Raw genomic sequence first — 19,296 nt, forward strand, 5'->3', positions numbered from 1 at the left:
GTGCTCGGGGCTGGTGCACCAGGATGACCCGGAGGGATGGGATGGGGAGGGAGGTGGGAGGGGGACACATGTACACCCACGGCGGATTCATGTCAATGTATGGCAAAACCAATACAATATTGTAAAGTAAAAAAATAGATAAAATTAAAAAAATAAACAAATGAATACAACAAAAGAAAAACAGACTCATACATACAGAGAACAAATTAGTGGTTACTACTGGGGAGAGGAGAGGCAAAGGAGCAAGACAGGGAAGGAGGATTAAAAGGTACAAACTATTAGGTATAAAATAAGTAAGAGAGAAGGATGTAATGCAGGGGTTCCCCAACCTCTGGGATCTAATGCTGACGATCTGAGGTGGACATCATATCCACCTGATGGATCACTGATGAAATAAAGTGAAAAGTGAAGTCGTTCAGTCATGTCCTACTCTTTGTGACCCCATGGACTGTAGCCTACCAGGTTCCTCCACCCATGGGATTTTCCAGGCAAGAATACTGGAGTAGGTTGCCATTTCCTTCTCCACTGATGAAATAAGGTGCACAATAAATATAATCACTTGAATCATCCTGAAACCATCCCCTACCTCCTCTCCTGTCCATGGAAAATTTGTCTTCCATGACACTGGTCCGCAGTGCTAAAAAGTTTGGAGACTGTTGAAATGTACAGGACAGGGAATATAACCAATATTTTATAACAACTTTAAATGGAGTATGGTTTATAAAAATATTGAATCACAGTATTACACTCCTAAAATTAATATAACATTATAAATCAACTACAATTTCAAAACAAAAAATCAACTGATTCTTTGAGGCAAAACAATGAGTGCCTTTTCACCAAGTGGGAATGCTTTATCTCTCAGAGCCTCCAAACTGAAAGGCACCAAGGCCTCCAAGAAGTTGATCCATGAAGAGTAATTTACTCCCACAGATACTCTGGTTACCAAGTGAGAGTGTGTGGACAGCTCAGGGCGACACCCAATTCCTCTAACAAGAATAAAATTTACAAGGAAATACTCTGGTTCTAAATCAAGAGCATCATCTCTGTGGGACAGATTAGTACTAATACCCTGTTTTTACAGTTTATCAGAATCACCTGGAGAATTTACTAAACTAGATGTGTGTGGGCCCCTCCAACAGAACATTTAACTCAGTAGGTCTGGGATGGAGCCTGAGATTTTGCATTTTTAATAAGCTCCCAAGTGATGATGGTGATGCTGGTCCTCAGACCTTTGTGTAGCACTGGGCCAGACTATCCACATCACTGTAATAAATCTCTGGTGAGAAACTGAGTTTTTAGTTAAAGCAAGTGATGAAGAAGTTTATCTAGCCAATTAATTGTAGGCCTGGAGCTGCAAGGTCATCTTTGAAGTATTAACTCTACATCTCTGGTGTCCAGAATTAGAATTTCAAGGAACAGTTAAATTGCAAAGTTAAATGAGAATGATCTAGACTTGCCTCTGCATTTTGAGATATATAGGTAGATGATGATGATGATGATGATGATGATAGGTAGGTAGTGATGAAATAAAATTTATATTTTATAGAAAAACAAGAAAAATTTAAACATAAAATTTTTTCCTGCCTGTTTGGGTCTCCTTCCTCCCCTTAACTGCATATTGAGTATCTGCACTAACCAGACCTCCTCAGAAGTTCACATTTCTTCTTAATCTTATAAAGGGTGAGAATGACCCATTACTCAATAATTCCTTGGGAGATAATCTTACTTCTTAATCTTGTAAGGAATTGGGATGACCCCTCTTGCTTTGTACATGCAGATCTGGAGTGTACAAACTGTCAATAGGTCATTCAACATATAACACTTTGTCTCAAAAACGTACGTAACTGCTTTGACCCCTAAAGGGTGGAACAGTCCTCAGAGCTTTTTGAAAGACTCTCTCCCAGGTTATAATCCTCAGGTTGATTCAAACTAAATTTTCCATATCTTTCCTAGATTGATAAATTTTTTTCATGGATGTTAGATAGATTAGATAGATACAGAATGATATAATCTTAGAATGTGTGCCTTTTAAATGAAGCAAGAACATTTTTAGAAAAACTCACTGCTCTGTGCTTATTTTTATGTTCTTACTACAAAAGAGAGAAATCTCTAAGGGGATTCAGTGTTCTATGGGACCTCACGTTAACATTTCCCTCTGAAATGCTTTTTCAGGGGCCACATAGACCCAGCTCTACAAGGATCCTTCAACCAATTTTCAGATTGAGTATTTAATTTCTTTACCAAAGCAAAAGTTTGGCGATTGCTTGATTAATTTAACCTCATTCTTCTTCATGAGAACAAATCGAAATGTCTCAGCTGACAAACACCACTTTAGAAACATCCTGATTCTGATAAATGGCTTCCTTAAATGTCTTGAAAGTATTATTAGTATAGGTGCTAGTTTGATTCACAACTCCCCCCTCCTGAGAGCCAGGAGGTGGGAACTGAATTCAGGTTAGGAGGGCATTGCCGTGCCCTCAGGCAGAGTTTCAGATTACTGTGAAGAACATGTATGGGTGACTCTGGGAATTAAGTCTTTTTTTTTCTCCTATTTTTCTATTTTCAGGTTCCAAGAGGGGAGCTCAATTACTCACTGTTACAAAAATGGCCATTGATGATCTTGAAAACCCAGGTAAAGTAAAGATACTGATGCTCAGCTGCAGAAGTTGATAGTTTTTGTTAATAGATAAAATTATTTGTCACACCTCCCTAAATAACATGAAGAGCAGTTAAAGAAGCAGTATTATTGGTGATTTTTAATCAGGTTCCTGTGAGACCCAGGCAGAAAGTAATTATTCAAACAAATGAAGGAAGACAGCATAATCCATAAATGCACTAAATATTAAAGGAATAATGTCTCATTTTAAGATAAAGTACATAAGTGATAAACAGTTCAAGCAAAGCATCTTTTTTTATGTACTTTACCACTTAGTAAAAAAGAAATTATAAGTAATTCTATTTAATGATTACATGTTATGTACAACATAATGCACCATTACCATTCCTAGTATCTTTATCATTACAAAGGATTATTATTGTTAACATTAATCATATTATTAACTATCACCACAGTTCATTTTATACAGCACTTTTTCTGTGCAAAGCATTTCACAGTATTACTGAAGTTAGTCCACACAACCCCAGAGTTAGATATTCTTCATTTCTTGTTGAAGAAACTGAAGCTAAGAGAATTTAAAGATCTAAGTGTCAATCAGGTAGTTAACTGGAAGGCCTGCCTAGGAATTAAATTTGTGTCTGCTTGTCTCCATGTGTCTGGTCCTTCCCACACTACCACCAGCTATGACAGTCAAAGAGAACACACTTGATATAATAGGTTTCAGTGCTCAATGACAGTGGTGTTTCTCTATATGTCCTAGACCATAATGCCACTTGAGGGCAAGACAATTTTGCAATTCAATGTCTTCTACCCTCAGTTTCTTATTTTCCTTTTTCATTTACCAGAAGTAGTATGTTCCTACTTCTATATCCTAATTCCTGTTTCTCTCAACTTTACTGGAAGAGAAAGGTACACTTTTGCTTCATCTAAGATAACTTATTTACTACTAAGATATCATTCAACCTCTTGTTCTCTCAAGAGTCTAGATAGATATTATTTTGTCCACAATAGCCAGAGCTAATACAATTATCCCAGGACTAAGAAGGGGATGTCCTTAAGGAAGAAAACTCATGACATCCACCTTATGCAAACATCTTTCTTAACCACTCCTAAAGTTAGCCCCTATCCCTTCACATCTTCTCTTCCATAAGAAATGTTTCTGATTATTTCATAAATACAGGTCACTCTGGTACAATGGAAAGATGGTGGCCTCTGGAATCAGGTAGACCTGGGTTACAATGCTGGCTGGCTCCGTCTTAAAAAAAATTATTTTAAACACACTTTTAATATATCTCTTAAAATACAATAATATTTTTTTTCTTTAAAGTTTTATTTTGTATTGGAGCATAGTTGATTAACAACGTTCTGTTGGTTTCAGGTATACAACAAAGTGACTAAACTGTACATATACACATATCTATTTCCTTTTCAAATTCTTTTCCCATTTAGGTTATTACAGAATATTGAGCAGTGTTCCTTGTGCTATACAGTAGGTCCTTGAATATAGCAGTGTGTACATGTCAATCCCAAAAAGTTTGGGTCTTTTTTTTTTTTTTTGGTCATGCTGTGAGGCTCGCAGGATATTAGTTCCCCCACCAGGGACTGAATCCAGGCCACAGCAGTGAAAGCACCAAGTCCTAACTACCAGACCACCAGGGAACTCTCTATCTTTTAATAGTTTTGACCACACTATTAACTTCTCTGAGCTTCAAATTTCATGTCTTTAAACTGCTACAAAGAGATGTTTCGAGGATTTAAGGGGCAATTATATGTAAGAACCTGGCACATCAAAAATGGCAGCTAAACTTTTGGTGATGAGCATGCTATAGGATATACAGAAGTCAAAATATAACATTGAATACATGAAACTTCTATAATGTTATAAATCAAATAGTTATCATGTGTTTACTTTCCCTCCCCATTTTCCAGAGATACAAGGAAAAAAGGCACGTGCTTAACATATTTCAACAGTAGGGGAGAAAGACCTCGAGGAAATCAGTATAAAAATCAGGCTAAAAAGGCCAGTATCACATCTGTCTCTGTTTCTTTCCTTTATTCAGAAAATGTTTATTAGTTGTGTACTATACTCTAGGCACAAAGGATGACAATAATCCAAACATTTAAAGTAAACCAAGCATTTAAAGAATAGAGTTCCAGAAGGTGGGGACAGAGACAGGTACAAAGGTCCACAGACAGAAATATCTGATAAATTCAAAGATGAGGAAAGAAATTAACACAATTGCAATGTGGTGAACCTAGGGAGTGGTATGAAAAGGCATTGAAACCAGGCAAATGCCAAACTATGGGAAATCTAATACAGTCCGCTGTCTCACATGGAACTGATCATTTTCTTAAATCAGCAGGACTTTACTTTTTACAGAACCACATGATATGAATCTTGCTTTACTTCTGGATGATACTGTCTCTCTTGACTACTTGCTACAGAGGTCTTTTTCTTTTTTCCTATAGCTGCTATACAGATTCTGACTTGAATTTATGTCATAAACAAAAAGTATGACTAAAGCCTTTCAGACTTTTGGATGACCAAATCTGGTAGGGTTGTAGAATAGTTAAAAGCACAGCTTCTGGGATAACAGCAGCCAGGCTGAGATTACCAGCTGGAGCATGTGCCAGCTGTGGGGCACACAGCAAGCCTCTTCCCTTTTCTAACCCTGACTCCTCTTCTAAAAATGAAAGCAGATGAGGACTTCTTGGTGGCTCAGTGGTTAAGACTCTGTGCTACCAATGCAGGGGGCATAGGTTTGATTTGAGAGCTAAGACCCCTGAAAGATGCCCTTACAGCCAAAACAAACAAAAACCCTGAAAACGAAAGCAGATGGTTTTAAGAATTAAATTCTGCTCCAAGTGTACCTAGCACAGCTCCTGACACAAAACGGCCTAGCACAATATAGTCACTGATATTATTAATATTTACGTACCAAATAAACATCTCACTTGACTTTCTCTCAAAACCCAGAAGGTATAGAATAGTTTTTATGTTAAACTTTAGTTTGTAACTACCAAAATGTTTACCTGTGCCTTCTTTAAACTAGGTAAAATCATGACTTAATCAAATTTAAGGAATGATAAGTTTCTCTGTTTTCATAAAGTCTCATCTTACAGGAACATGCATGATTCTAAAGAAAGTTGTGCAGTTATCTTTCAGCTGTGCAATCTCGAGCTAGAACAGCTCCTGTGTGTTCATTTACTCATCCTTTCATTTACATATTGATTATCATGTGCAGAACCATGTGTCATGTACTGGGCATAATATAGAAAGAGATAAGCCATGCTCCTTATCCTCACAATCTAACCGTTTTCACTTCAGTTCAGTCACTCAGTTGTCTCTGACTCTTTGTGACCCTATGGACCACAGCATGCCAGGCCTCCCTGTCCATCACCAACTCCCAGAACCTACCCAAATTCATGTCCATTGAATCAGTGATGCCATCCAACCATCTCATCCTCTGTCCCCTCCTTCTCCTCCTGCCTTCAGTCTTTCCCAGCATCAGGGTCTTTTCAAATGAGTCAGCTCTTCGCATCAGATGGCCAAAGTATTTGGAGTTTCAGCTTCAACATCAGCCCTTTCAATGAACACTCAGGACTGATCTCCTTTAGGATGGACTGGTTGGATCTCCTTGCAGTCCAAGGGACTCTCAACAGTCTTCTCCAACACCACAGTTCAAAAGCATCAATTCTTCTGTGCTCAGCTTTCTTTATAGTCCAACTCTCACATCCATACATGACTACTGGAAAAACCATAGCCTTGACTAGATGAACCATTATTGGCAAAGTAATGTTTCTGCTTTTTAATATGCTAAGTTGGTCATAACTTTTCTTCCAAGGAGTAAGCATCTTTTAATTTCATGGCTGCAATCACCATCAGCAGTGATTTTGGAGCCCAAAAAAGTAAAGTCTGTCTCTGTTTCCACTATTTCCCCATCTATTTGCCATGAAGTGATGGGACCAGATGCCATGATCTTAGTTTTCTGAACGTTGAGCTTTAAGCCAACTTTTTCACTCTCTTCTTTCACCTTCATCAAGAGGCTCTTTAGTTCTTCTTTGCTTTCTGCCATAAGGGTGGTGTCATCTGCATACCTGAGGTTATTGATACTTCTCCCGGCAATCTTGATTCCAGCTTGTGCTTCTTCCAGCCTAACGTTTCTCATGATGTACTCTGCATATAAGTTAAATAAGCAGGGTGACAATATACAGCCTTGATGGACTCCTTTTCCTATTTGGAACCAGTCTGTTGTTCCATGTCCAGTTCTAACTGTTGCTTCCTGACCTGCATACAGGTTTCTCAAGAGGCAGGTCAGGTGGTCTGGTACTCCCATCTCTTTCAGAATTTTCCACAATTTATTGTGATCCACATAGTCAAAGGCTTTGGCATAGTCAATAAAGCAGAAATAGATGTTTTTCTGGAACTCTCTTGCTTTTTCAATGATCCAGCAGATGTTGGCAATTTGACCCCTGGTTCCTCTGCCTTTTCTAAAACCAGCTTGAACATCTGGAAGTTCACAGTTCACGTATTGCTGAAGCCTAGCTTGGAGAATTTTGAGCATTACCTGACTAGCGTGTGAGATGAGTGCAATTGTGCGGTAGTTTGAGCATTTTTTAACAGACAATAAATGAACATTTTGGGCTTCCCAGGTGGCTCAGTGATAAATAATCCACCTGCCAATACAGGAGACATGGGTTCGATCCCTGGGTCAGGAAGATCCCCTGGAGAAAGAAATGGCAACCCACTCTAGTATTCTTGCCTAAGAAATCCCACGGATAGAGGAGCCTGGTGGGCTACAGTCCATGGCGTCACAAAGAGTCAGAAAGGATTTAGTGACTGAACAACAACAACAAAAAAGGACATCTTAGACCTACTTTTCTGGAAGTTCTCCTTTGTATACATGTTATGATTTATAGGCTTTACAGAGATGCCCTCATTCCCTTTGTTATGGACTGAGTGAATGTTCATAGGTTGAAGACTTAACTCCCAATATAATATTAAAAGGTAGGGTCTTTGAGAGATAATTAGATTTAGATAATTCCATGAGGGTAGGGCCCTCATGATGGGATTTGTGTCCTCATAAAAAATAAGAAGTGACACCAGGGCTCAGCCTTCTTTGACTGGCAACAATCTTCCCAGAATGGAGAAGCTCTTTACTGCCTGACTTTGTCCTATGTAGACAAAGGCCAACTGATTGATCAGCACACAGCTAACTCTGGAGCAACACTTTAAATGACACTTTCCAAACAGAACAAACACAAGACTGGGTATTTTATATACCTCATTTAATCTATTTTTCACAACCATCTGGTGAGGCAAGTGCTCCAGGAATGCTGGATTGATTGATCAATTGATTTTACTATTTTCACTACTTTAAGACAAACTGCTTTTTAACAACATCAGATTCTTAGCTTCCTTCATATAGCCATGGCTTACACAACAGCATAAGCCACTTTTGTTAAGTTTGAAGCCTTACCTGCTTCAGCTTTTAAGAGTCAGAAGAATGGCAGGTATGTCTTGTAATTAGATTTTTACATCAGAATGGATTTGATTTTTGACATCAATGAACAAATCCATTTGTCTATCCCTGCATTGCAGGACTAGAAATCCATCATAATTATTTGCCAGCTGTTGGTTCACCCCAGTCATGGTTTCTTATTCTGAAATGTTTCCTAACCTCCAGAAAGTCCTCACTACATTTGTAGTTTGCAGGTATCTGAACGGCTTGCATTTTTAATGAATTCCTAATGTACTCACTCAAGCAAACAAGGAAAATAATAACCATGGAACACTACATTTCAGACATCAATCATAATTGCTTAATAATACCAAACAAGGAGATTTTATTGCAAACTGAGACTTCTTATTTAACTTCAGAATCAGAATAATTGTCACATTTGCACATATTCTAAATGATACCACATATTTCCAAATGCCTACATTAAACAGTTTAGTCATAAAGAAATATTTTGTCAGCTAATTTAATTTAATTGCATGGCATAATCGTTTCACCTATTTCTCTAAAAAACAGGTATTTTAATAAGAGAACTACAAGGAGGTTATAAAAATCTCACTTTCTCAATTGCTAGGAAAGGTCTCTGCGGAAAGTTGCCAGACAATTACAAATTCGAGGGGTTTCTATAGTTCTTCAATGTATTTGTTATATACCATTAGTCACCAGTGAAGCCCTTCACTAATAGCAATACCCTTCAACAATAGCCCCAGAGAATTTAACACTGATTGATGGCAGGTCACCTGGAATTGGTTGGCAGAATTTCCAATTTTCTGTTGGGAAATTGCTTATTTCTCCAAGTCTATTCCCATTTTTACAAGTGGACAGCAAGCTGAGATTATACATTATTATGTGTCTAAATATAAAATTGTGATGGATGGTGTCACACATTTAAAAAGAGTTAAGCATTTAATTTAAAATTTAAAAAGTTTGAAGAAGTTTAAAATGTATTTTTAATCTTTCTCAGAAATTCATGGGCTAATTGATACTGGGGGAAATACTAAGAGATTGTCTAAGGATTGTCATTTATATGGGGTATTATTTTTATAAAATTATCCTTTTAGACTCTCGAAGCAGTAGAACCATGACTTTCTTGTAAATACTATCTAAAGATCTCAGGCTTATCAAAAGACTGAAGGAATGAACAGATTCTTTCTGTAACAGTACTAATGCTAAATTTGGCAGAGAAAAGAGGAAAGTAAGCACCATTAAAATCAGAAGACATAGTTTGCTATTTACATTAAACTATCATTTATTTAAAAACACATACTAAGTGTCAATTTTAAAAGTGTATATTCAGGATGCAAAAATATCATATGTGTGTGTGCTTAGTCGTGCCCAACTCTTAATATCATATATCACAGGAATATTACTATATACTATATACTTTTCCACTTAGAAACTCTACCAAATTCTTGAATTAAGCATTAAGTCACTGGCTACCTATATAAATATATTAAAGGCAACAGGTAACAATCCAATGATACGTTTGAAATTTTGTCAACATGGGTCACTCTGGAGAGACAAACTAGCAAAACCCTCAGAATCTGCCTGCAATGCAGGAGACCCGGGTTCAATCCCTGGGTCGGGAAGATCCCCTGGAGAAGGAAATAGCAACCCACTCCAGTACTCTTGCCTGGAGAACTCCATGGACAGAGAACCTGGTGAGCTACAGTCCATGGGATCTCAAAGAGTTGGACCAGATTGTGTGACTAACTTTCACTTTCACTTTCACCACAATTGGGACAATTTGGTGGCTCAAATGGCAAAGGATCTGCCTACCATGTGGGAGACCTGGGCTCGATCCCTGGATCGGGAAGATCCGCTAGAGAAGGGAATGGCAACCCACCCTAGTATTCTTGCCTGGAGAATCCCATGGACAGAAGAGCTTGGTAGGTTATGGTCCATGAGGTCACAAAGAGCCAGACACGTTTGAGTGACAAACACTTTCACTTAACTTTTCACACACACAAATTCTTGAATTAAGCATTAAGTCACTGGCTGCCTATATAAATATATTAGAGGCAATGGATAATAATCCAATGACAAGTTTAAAATTTTGTCAGTATGGGTCACTCTGGAGAGAGAAACTAGCAAAACCCTCAAAATCTGTAATGCTCAACACAATTGCTTAATCTTAGGATTAAAAATGCCTTTATTGAGCTTCCCTGGGGAGCTCAGTGGTAAAAATCCTACCTGCCAATGCAGGAGACATAGGTTCGATCCCTAGTCTGGCAAGATCCCATACGCCTCCGAGCAATTAAGTGCCTGTGCCACAACTACTGAATCTGAGCGCCCTAGAGCCCTCGCTCAGCAACAAGAGACACTACTACAATGAGAAGCCTACCCACTCCCAGTATTCTTGCCTGAAGAGTTCCATGGGCAGAAGAGCCTGGTGGGCTATTGTCCATGGGGGTCACAAAGAGTCAGACACAACTGAGTGACTAACACTTAAACATTTCTAAAACCATCATTTTAAAGGCTGCTTAGAATTTCATGATATGGCTACTTAATGCACTGGTGAATAATCTACTGATGGACATGTAGCTTGTTTTGTTTACGTTATTTATTTGTTAAATGGTTATTTACGCAATATTTGTTCATTGCTCAATATCTACCTTGTCCCAGATTGGGAATACAAAGCCTCTGTTCTTGTAGAGCTTACATTTCTGAGACTTATGGATAAAGACAGACAAGAAAAACAATGAACACAAATAAATACGGTAGTTGGTGATGAAGTCCTACAATAAATAAAGTTCTATAATATCATAATAAAGCAGGATAAGAAGACAGTGGCAAAAAAAAATAAATAAAAAAAAATAAAGAAGACAGTGGCAAGAAGTAATAGATGGTCTCTGAGATAAGAAAACCTTCAAACAGGGATCTGAATGAGAGTATGGCATTGGCCCAGTGGAAATTTGAGTGACAAACCTTCCAGATTCAGTAAAACAAGAGGCAGAGGGAATTCCCTGCTGGTCCAGTGGCTAGGTTTTGGCACTTTCACTGCCAGAGCCTGGGTTCCAACCCTGGTCGAGGAACTAAGATCCTGCAAGCTATGTGTTGAGGCCAAAAGAAAAAAGAGAGAAGAGGCAGAAAAAGGAGTATGTGTGACGTGCTGATACAATGTACAGAAGAAAATCATTTAAAAAAAAAATAAAACTTTTGTGTCTGAATCTTTACACATACATCTTGAGAAAATATTCCCAGGAGTATATTTGTAAGGTCAAAACTACGCTCATTTTTTAATCAAAATTTATGCAATAAATCTTATCAAGGAAATAAGAAAATCAATATCTTATGCAAGGAAATTTTTTATTGAAATTGTTCTTTTAAAAACCCTCTATGTTATCATTACTTAGTGAAGTATTGAGGCTCTCTGAGAATTAGTGCACTCTCAAGAAACTGCCATGTATGTTTCTGTCATTTATATGTACAAACAGCCCTATCATTTGACATTATTCAGCAGTTGTTGGTGATAAATGTCAGCATGCCGTGATTTGCCTGACAGCTATTTTGCATATGTTCCCTTCCAAACGAGACCCTCACTGCATCACCGTACATGACAGCACTGCACATTCTAGAGATTCTGTAACTGCGTGACTGATGTTGTGTAACACTTGCTTTTTTATATTAAATTCTCACCTTAAGTGGTGAGAATGGTGACCGTGTAGTGTTTGCCTTCATCTCCTCAGCATCCAGCATAAATGCCTACCACACAGGGGATGCTCTATAGGTACCTCACATGAATGAATCAATAAAAACATCTTCCTCTGCAATGGCCTATGTGGGAAAAGAATCTACAAAAGGGTGGATATATGTATATGTATAACTGATTCACTGTGCTGTACAGCTGAAACTAACACAACACAGTAAATCAACTAGACTCCAACAATAACAACAAAAAGCAAACATCTTCAGTGATATTATACGTGAAATAAGAACTAATAGCCAAAGAATAATTAATTAATTTTAAATACTAATATTTCAGAATGTATCAACAATCGTCAGTCCTAGGAGGCTCTCTTTGCGATTTCTAGTGGCTCAGCACTCACTCAAAGACTGCACACTTGACTCTTAAACAACAGGGGCTTAGGGCACCAACCCCCCTCACACAGTTGAAAATCCTTTATAATTTATCGTTAGCCATCAGTATACGTGGTTTATGTCTCAGGTTCCACATCTAAGGATTCAACCAGTCAGGGATCGTTTAGTACTGCAGTATTTACTATTGAAAAAAAAAACATGGGTAAGTGACCAAGGTTCCTTATACACCTCCAGTCATCCCTAACCTCTGCATCCAGCTGACCACCCTACTGTCCACCAGGACCTGGTATTCTGTATTAGACTTTAAAGATGACTTCTGTATTCCATTAGTCCCAGACTCATAAGGAAGTTTTGCTTTTCAGTGGCTGGAACCAAACATGTAACAAAAACAACAATACTGCTGGACAGTCCTGCCCTCAGAGGTTCAAAAATTCCTCCCCCCCCCCCCCCAACCACCACCTTTGGAGAAACTTTAGCCAAAGACCTAAAAGATCTCCATCTGGAAGAGGGAACCCTCCTCCACTGTGCAGACAACCTCCTGATCATCAGCCTGCCTAAGGAGGCTTCTGAACCACTTAAAGGATATATGGTGTCCAAGAAAAAGGCTCAAATGGCACAAACTAGGGTGACCCACCCAGGCTTCATTCTCATAGATCAGAGAAGCCCACCCAGGAAAAGAGAGAAGACATTTGCAGCCTCACCCCCTCCTAAAACTAGAAGACAGCTGAAGGGTTCCCCCTCCCCATGGCCAGGTTTTGCCATTCTGGATCCCTAACAATGGTCTATTAGTTATGCCTCCATATGCAAAGTTCAAAAGAAAGAATGATGGTCGTTTTGAATGGAATTCACAATGCAAAGGGGCCTTTCAAGAACTGAAAAAGTAATTGCTTCAGGCCCCTGCCCTGGAGCCTCCCAGATTTAGCTACACTCTTTGACCTTTACATTCAGGAGAGAAAAACAATGGTCCTTGGGGTATTAGTTCAAAAAACTGGGGCACTTTACTCAGGTGGTTGTTTATTTCTCTAAACAATTAAATCCAGCCCCTAAGGGATGGCCTCCTTGGCTTCAGGAAGTAGCTGCTATTACAACCTGTTCAAGGAGGCTGAAAAGTTAACGTTTGGTCAGCCAGTCACTATATGGACTCCATTATGATTCAGGTTTTAAACAAAGTCCTACTGTGTAGCACAGGGAATTTTGTTCATTGTTATGTAACAGCCTGGTTGGGAGAGGAGTTTGCGGGAGAATGGATACATGTATACATGTGGCTGAGTTCCTCTGCTGTCCACCTGAAACTATCACAACATTGTTAATTGGCTATACTTGAATGAAATAAAAAGCTTATTTCTGTAGTGGTACAATCTACTTGCCATGCAGGTGATAACATGTTCAACCCCTGGTCTAGGAAGATTCCACATGCCAGGGGTAACTAAAGGCGATGAAACTTCAGAAGCCCGAGCACCCTAGACCCCACACTCTGCAACAAGAGAAGCCACCACAGTGAGAAGCCTGAGCATGGCACCTAAAGAAAAGCCCGTGCAGCAATGAAGACACAGCACAACCAATAAATACATAAAATTTTTAAAATAATAAAAATTTTTTTTAAGTTTTGTCTAAAAAAAGTTTCAGATTTTAGTAAGTTCTAAGGGAACAGAGTGGCTATCCCCCAGAAGGTTGATTCAAGTTCAGACTGTTTTTAGACAATCCAGTGGCTACCATAAAAACCTGTCACACACTAAATCCTGCCACCACGATACCCTCAGGGCTCCTGGAGCACAACTGTACAGAAACCATAGACACCATCTATTCTGCTTGCCCCGACCTAGGATGTAAGCCTCTTCCAAACATGGAAGAGGAATGGTTCACAGATCAGAGCAGTTTTATGAGAGAGGGGAGAAGTCTGCCGGATATGTAACAACCTTCCAGACCCAAGTCACAGAAGCGAGAAGCCTAGCCTCCAGGGACTTCAGCCCACTAGACAGAGCTGACAACTCTCAGGGGTGATCCTTAGAGCTCAGGACTGGGAGGATCTGAAACATTTACACAGGTTCCCGGGGCATATTGGCCATCCTCCACGCCCATGGGTCTATTTGGAAGGAAAGAGTTGTGCTGACTGCAGAGAATCAACAGTTGAAACATGGCTTAAGCATACTGAAACCCTTAGAACTAGTACAGCTTCCAAAAAGGTGGCAGTGACTCATCGTAGTGGTCACCAGAAAGGGGGGCAGGGGGCGGTGCTGAGGGAAACAAGGCAGACTCAACTGCCAAAAGGTGGCCTGAGAACCAGCAACTTGGCAACCACCCCTTACACCTCAAGGGCCAGATCCATCCAATTATCCCCCAGTCTACATGAGGAAGAATAAGACAATGTGGAAACAGGGCTTCATTAGACGTCTAGGAGGCCATGGGTGGCTAGTTACCAAACATGGGCCAAACTTCTTTCCCTAAACCACAGCCTGTCAAGCCATCAGGGAGGCTCATCAAGGAACTCATTATGGGAGAGAAGCCCCATGTAACTGGTTGGTTGAGGTCACAGTAGCTTCCGGCACGAGGAGCATAATGGATGAGATAGTTGAGACATGCTGCTCTTGCTAGTATGTGGGCCATGTATCGTAAATCGACCAGTGTTCTTGTCACCCACGCCATATGGCTGATCATAGAAGCTAATTGTGTTCTATCAACAGGATGCCACAAAGGCCCACTGCAAAACCAAGCCAAACTGGCTAGATCCAAGATAGAGGGAAAAGTAGGCTAAAACCCGCTGCTTTTCTTGCCTTGGTTGATCTCTATGTTTCCACACCAGCCCCTGAGAGCTAAAGGACACTTGCCCAGACTCAGCTCTGTGTTTGTCTCAATAATACGAGGTGTTTGGCAAAGATGCTCTGCAGCTGTACTTTGAGAGAGAGAGATGTTTTCAGAGTTACACACTGGTCAACCGCCCCAAGTCGGTTCTGACTTGACCTCAGGGACGCACCGTCACAAATGAAAGCTGGAGGAGTCCGAAAGTTACCTTTGCTTCATTACCATGCTAAGAACGCCACTCCAAGGGGTCGTTTGCACTCTGCTATGGCAATCCATGACTTACCAACTAAATAACAACAGCAACTCACTCCCGTATTCTTGCCTAGGAAACCCCACGGACAGTGGAGCCTGGCGTGCTACGGTCCATGGGGTTGCAAAGAGGCAGCCGTGACTTAGCAGCTGAGCACAGCACAGAAGCACAATCTGTGCGACAGCAAGGGGGCAGGAGGGACTGCCCATGCACCAGCTGCTCCTGGAAATCTCTGCCCTTTGCCCCAGTTTCTGAGGACGCACTTGCCTCTCACCCCGCAAAACTCCCCACTTTCCTCCCTTTGGGGAGCAGGTGTCTTTAGACATGAGCTCCCCTTCTCCATTCCCTGGCCATCCAAGAACAGCTTGTCTCACCTGCGCCAAATTCAGTTTTGTTTTTGTCAGTGGGAACCTGAGCGGGAAAGAACTCCCTGACCAATCCAGGGGTGCTTCAGTTCAGCGGGACCTCAAGAGTGGGGGGTGAGGGGGCGTGGGGGAAGGGCTCACATCTAATTCGGTAACATCCTCTGTCTGCAAAAGATTAGATAAATTGCCACCACTTGGGGATTCGAACAGTTAGGACCAAGGTCGGGTGACATACGTAGCTCAAGATAGCTGGGGAGTTCAGTTCTCCACCCGGGGTTACGCCACCGCCCAAAACCAGCAGGCAGTAGTTACAGAAGCTGGACCTACGCCCTTCCACGCCCCTCTGCAACAAGCACAAAAGACAGAGGAGAGACTTGCCACTGGTAAAGCCCATCAACAATTCCAGAGAAATAAAAATAGAAGCTGGGTAATAAAGCCTAACCTTTTTTTTTTTTTCCTTTTCCATGGTGCTAGTTTCACTTGCCCACTGGCTGCCGCGTGCAGAGGTCTTGTACCCAACACTTTTGGACCAGAGTTCCAAGTGCAAGAAGGCTGCGCCCGACACCTGGGCTCCAGGTGCCCTGTGCGGAAGCTCTGCGCACTGCCCTGCGATTCAAGATGGTGGCGGCAGGCGGAGCGCAGAGACGCTGCGTGCGACGCTGCACCCTATCCGGAGCGTGAGCGGCACACCTGTGCCAGACCGGCAAGATCTTGTGCCCCTGGCTCAGTCAGTTCAGTTGCTCAGTTGTGTCCAACTCTTTGCGACCCCACGTATTATAGCAGGCCAGGCTTCCCTGTCTGTCACCAACTCCCAGAGCTTGCTCAAACTCATTTCCGTCAAGTCAGTGATGCCATCCAACCGTCTGTTCCTCTGCAGTCCCCCTCCCCCTCCTGCCCTCAATCTTTCCCAGCATCAGGGTCTTTTCCAATGAGTCACTTCTTCGCATCAGGTGGCCAAAGTACTGGAGCTTCAGCTTCAGTCCTTCCAATGAGTATTCAGGTTGATTTACTATAGGATTGACTGATTTGATCTCCTTGCTATCCAAGGGACTTTCAAAAGTCTTCTCCAACACCACAGTTCAAAAGCATCAATTCTTCAGCGCTCAGAGGGCAAGAGCTCACACCTCTCCATTTTTCTGATCAGAGAGTAAAACCTTCCTTTGCTTCTGAACCGAACTCAGTATCATTCTATTGATTTGAACAACGCTGGGCAGGAGGACCCTGCTGGGGCTTGTTACCAATTTTGATGATCAGTTTCTTGTTTACCTGTTGTTAGGCTTCCCCACTAGAACGTGAGCCCCAGTTACCATGTCTCTCCTGTTCATTTCAGTGCCCCACACTGTACCTGCCCTATACAGGCACTCAGTAAATATGAGAATAAAAATAAAACTAATGAGGAAATGCATGAGCATTCTTTGATTATAAACATCCCACAACAGACTAGTTTCCAAGTATGACCTACAATACGTAACTCAAACAACATTCCTGGGGCATAGGAAGAAGCATGCCCCAGGAACTGCCTGGCAGTCAAGTGGTTAGGACTCCACGCTTTCACTGCTGAGGGCCTGGGTTCAATCTCTGGTCAGGGAACTAAGAGCCTGAAAGCCAAGCGGGGTGGCCAAAAAAAAAAAAAGCATGCTCTAAAGAAGTTCTTAATCCCTGAACTAGAGTGATCACACATCTGAGCACACATTCAATACAGTAAGAATGAATGATACAGAATATGTGACGATATGCTTTTAATCTTTTATGCAAAGATAAATAAAGAATAATATACACAACTACTTTCTTCCTTTTGAAATACACAATTCATCATTCTAATCAGGGCAGGTGTGCACCAAGGCCCACTGGCAATGTGTTTACAATTTCTTTATCCACCTCTTCTTTGCTGTATTGGCATCCACTTGCTAACTACACAGTCTTCAGTATCATATTTAGGAGTCTAATTCTGGTATAAAGTAGAAATTTCCTTTTTCTTTAGCAATTATGGCAAAGTTCCTGGTGCTTTCAGTGACTATTAGCATTGTAACTAGTCACATAGATGTCCCTTTTATTCAAGTTATTCACTGTCATTTGAAATTATTATTTTGTCTCTCTAATAACATGCCAGCTACATGACAAAAGAAATCTGGCCATAATCGTTCTCCTTATATTCCTCTCCCCGCACCATCCCCAGTGCCTAGAACAGTACTGAACTCAACCCTGATGCTCCTGCTGCTGCTAAGTTGCTTCAGTCATGTCCGACCCTGTGCGACCCCATAGACGGCAGCTCACCAGGCTCCCCCGTCCCTGGGATTCTCCAGGCAAGAACGCTGGAGTGGGTTGCCATTTCTTTCTCCAATGCATGAAAGTGAAAAGGGAAAAGTGAAGTCACTCAGTCATGTCCAACTCTTAGCGGCCCCATGGACTGTAGCCCACCAGGCTGCTCCGTCCATGGAATTTACCAGGCAAGAGTACTGGAGTGGGGTGCCATTGCCTTCTCCACCCTGGCGCTTAACAAGTTTCTGGATGAAAAAACAAATGATTGAATGAATGAACCAATGAACTGTGTCTCAGTGTCGGCTATGGATTTCATGAGTAAGATGTCTTTCTACTCTTTTCTGTTTCATCAGCTTCAGCTGTACTGGATTACTGATGTTAACACAGGCAGAGTATAGAACCTAGCTTCAGTCAGTGATCATCATTTCTATAATAAATCCAATGATGGGTTTATAATAAAGCAAATTGAATGATGTTAACTTTGTGTCCCATGTTCCCCATTTGTGAACTCAAGGAAGCAGATGCTGTCTTTGCTCTGACACCATCGGCAGCTCCTTATATTACCAAGGACTGCTTCTCTGCCTGACGGTGCTTTTGGAATATGGTAACATGACAGTCATGAAATTAAAAGACGCTTACTCCTTGGAAAGAAAGTTATGACCAACCTAGACAGCATATTAAAAAGCAGAGACATTACTTTGCCAACAAAGGTCTGTCTAGTCAAGGCTATGGTTTTTCCAGTGGTCATGTATGGATGTGAGAGTTGGACGGTGAAGAAAGCTGAGCGCCGAAGAATTGATGCTTTTGAACTGTGGTGTTGGAGAAGACACTTGAGAGTCCCTTGGACTGCAGGGAGATCCAACCAGTCCATCCTAAAGGAGATCAGTCCTGGGTGTTCATTGGAAGGACAGATGTTGAAGCTTAAACTCCAATACTTCGGCCACCTCATGCGAAGAGCTGACTCATTGGAAAAGACCCTGATGCTGGGAAGGATTGGGGGCAGGAGGAGAAGGGGACAACAGAGAATGAGATGGTTGGATGGCATCACCAACTCAATGGACATGGGTTTGGGTGGACTCCAGGAGTTGGTGATGGACAGGGAGGCCTGGCGTGCTGTGGTTCATGGGGCTGCAAAGAGTCGGACACGACTGAGCGACTGAACTGAACTGAACTGAACTGAACTGAACATGACAGTGCCTGGAAACGAATGCCCCAAAAGCAATCCTCAGCCAGGTCCTCAATGAAGGGTAGGAGATGATGGATAAAATCTCCAGCTTCTCTGTCCTTCAGTGGAACAGTTCTGAGATTATACAGGATTTCCAGTGGCATTTGGAGCCCTGGTTGCCCGTGGAAGACACCACTAATTCACAAAAATTCATTTGGTTTTCCTTCCTTCCTTGTTCCATTTCTCCACTCCCTCAGAGAAGACAGAGTGCCTGCCTG

The 19,296-nt window shown here is 41.3% G+C and overlaps 1 protein-coding gene across 4 annotated transcripts in view; it reads right to left on the reverse strand.

Moving 5' to 3' along the window:
- The window catches only part of LOC145514266 (uncharacterized), a 718,708-nt gene that overhangs the window by 434,287 nt on the left and 265,125 nt on the right, over positions 1 to 19,296 (reverse strand). The gene's annotated exons all lie outside the window — the stretch shown is intronic.

The sequence above is a fragment of the Giraffa tippelskirchi genome, chromosome 7, assembly GCF_054371585.1.
Source record: "Giraffa tippelskirchi isolate mGirTip1 chromosome 7, T2T-mGirTip1v1.2.pri, whole genome shotgun sequence".
Lineage (NCBI taxonomy): Eukaryota > Metazoa > Chordata > Mammalia > Artiodactyla > Giraffidae > Giraffa > Giraffa tippelskirchi.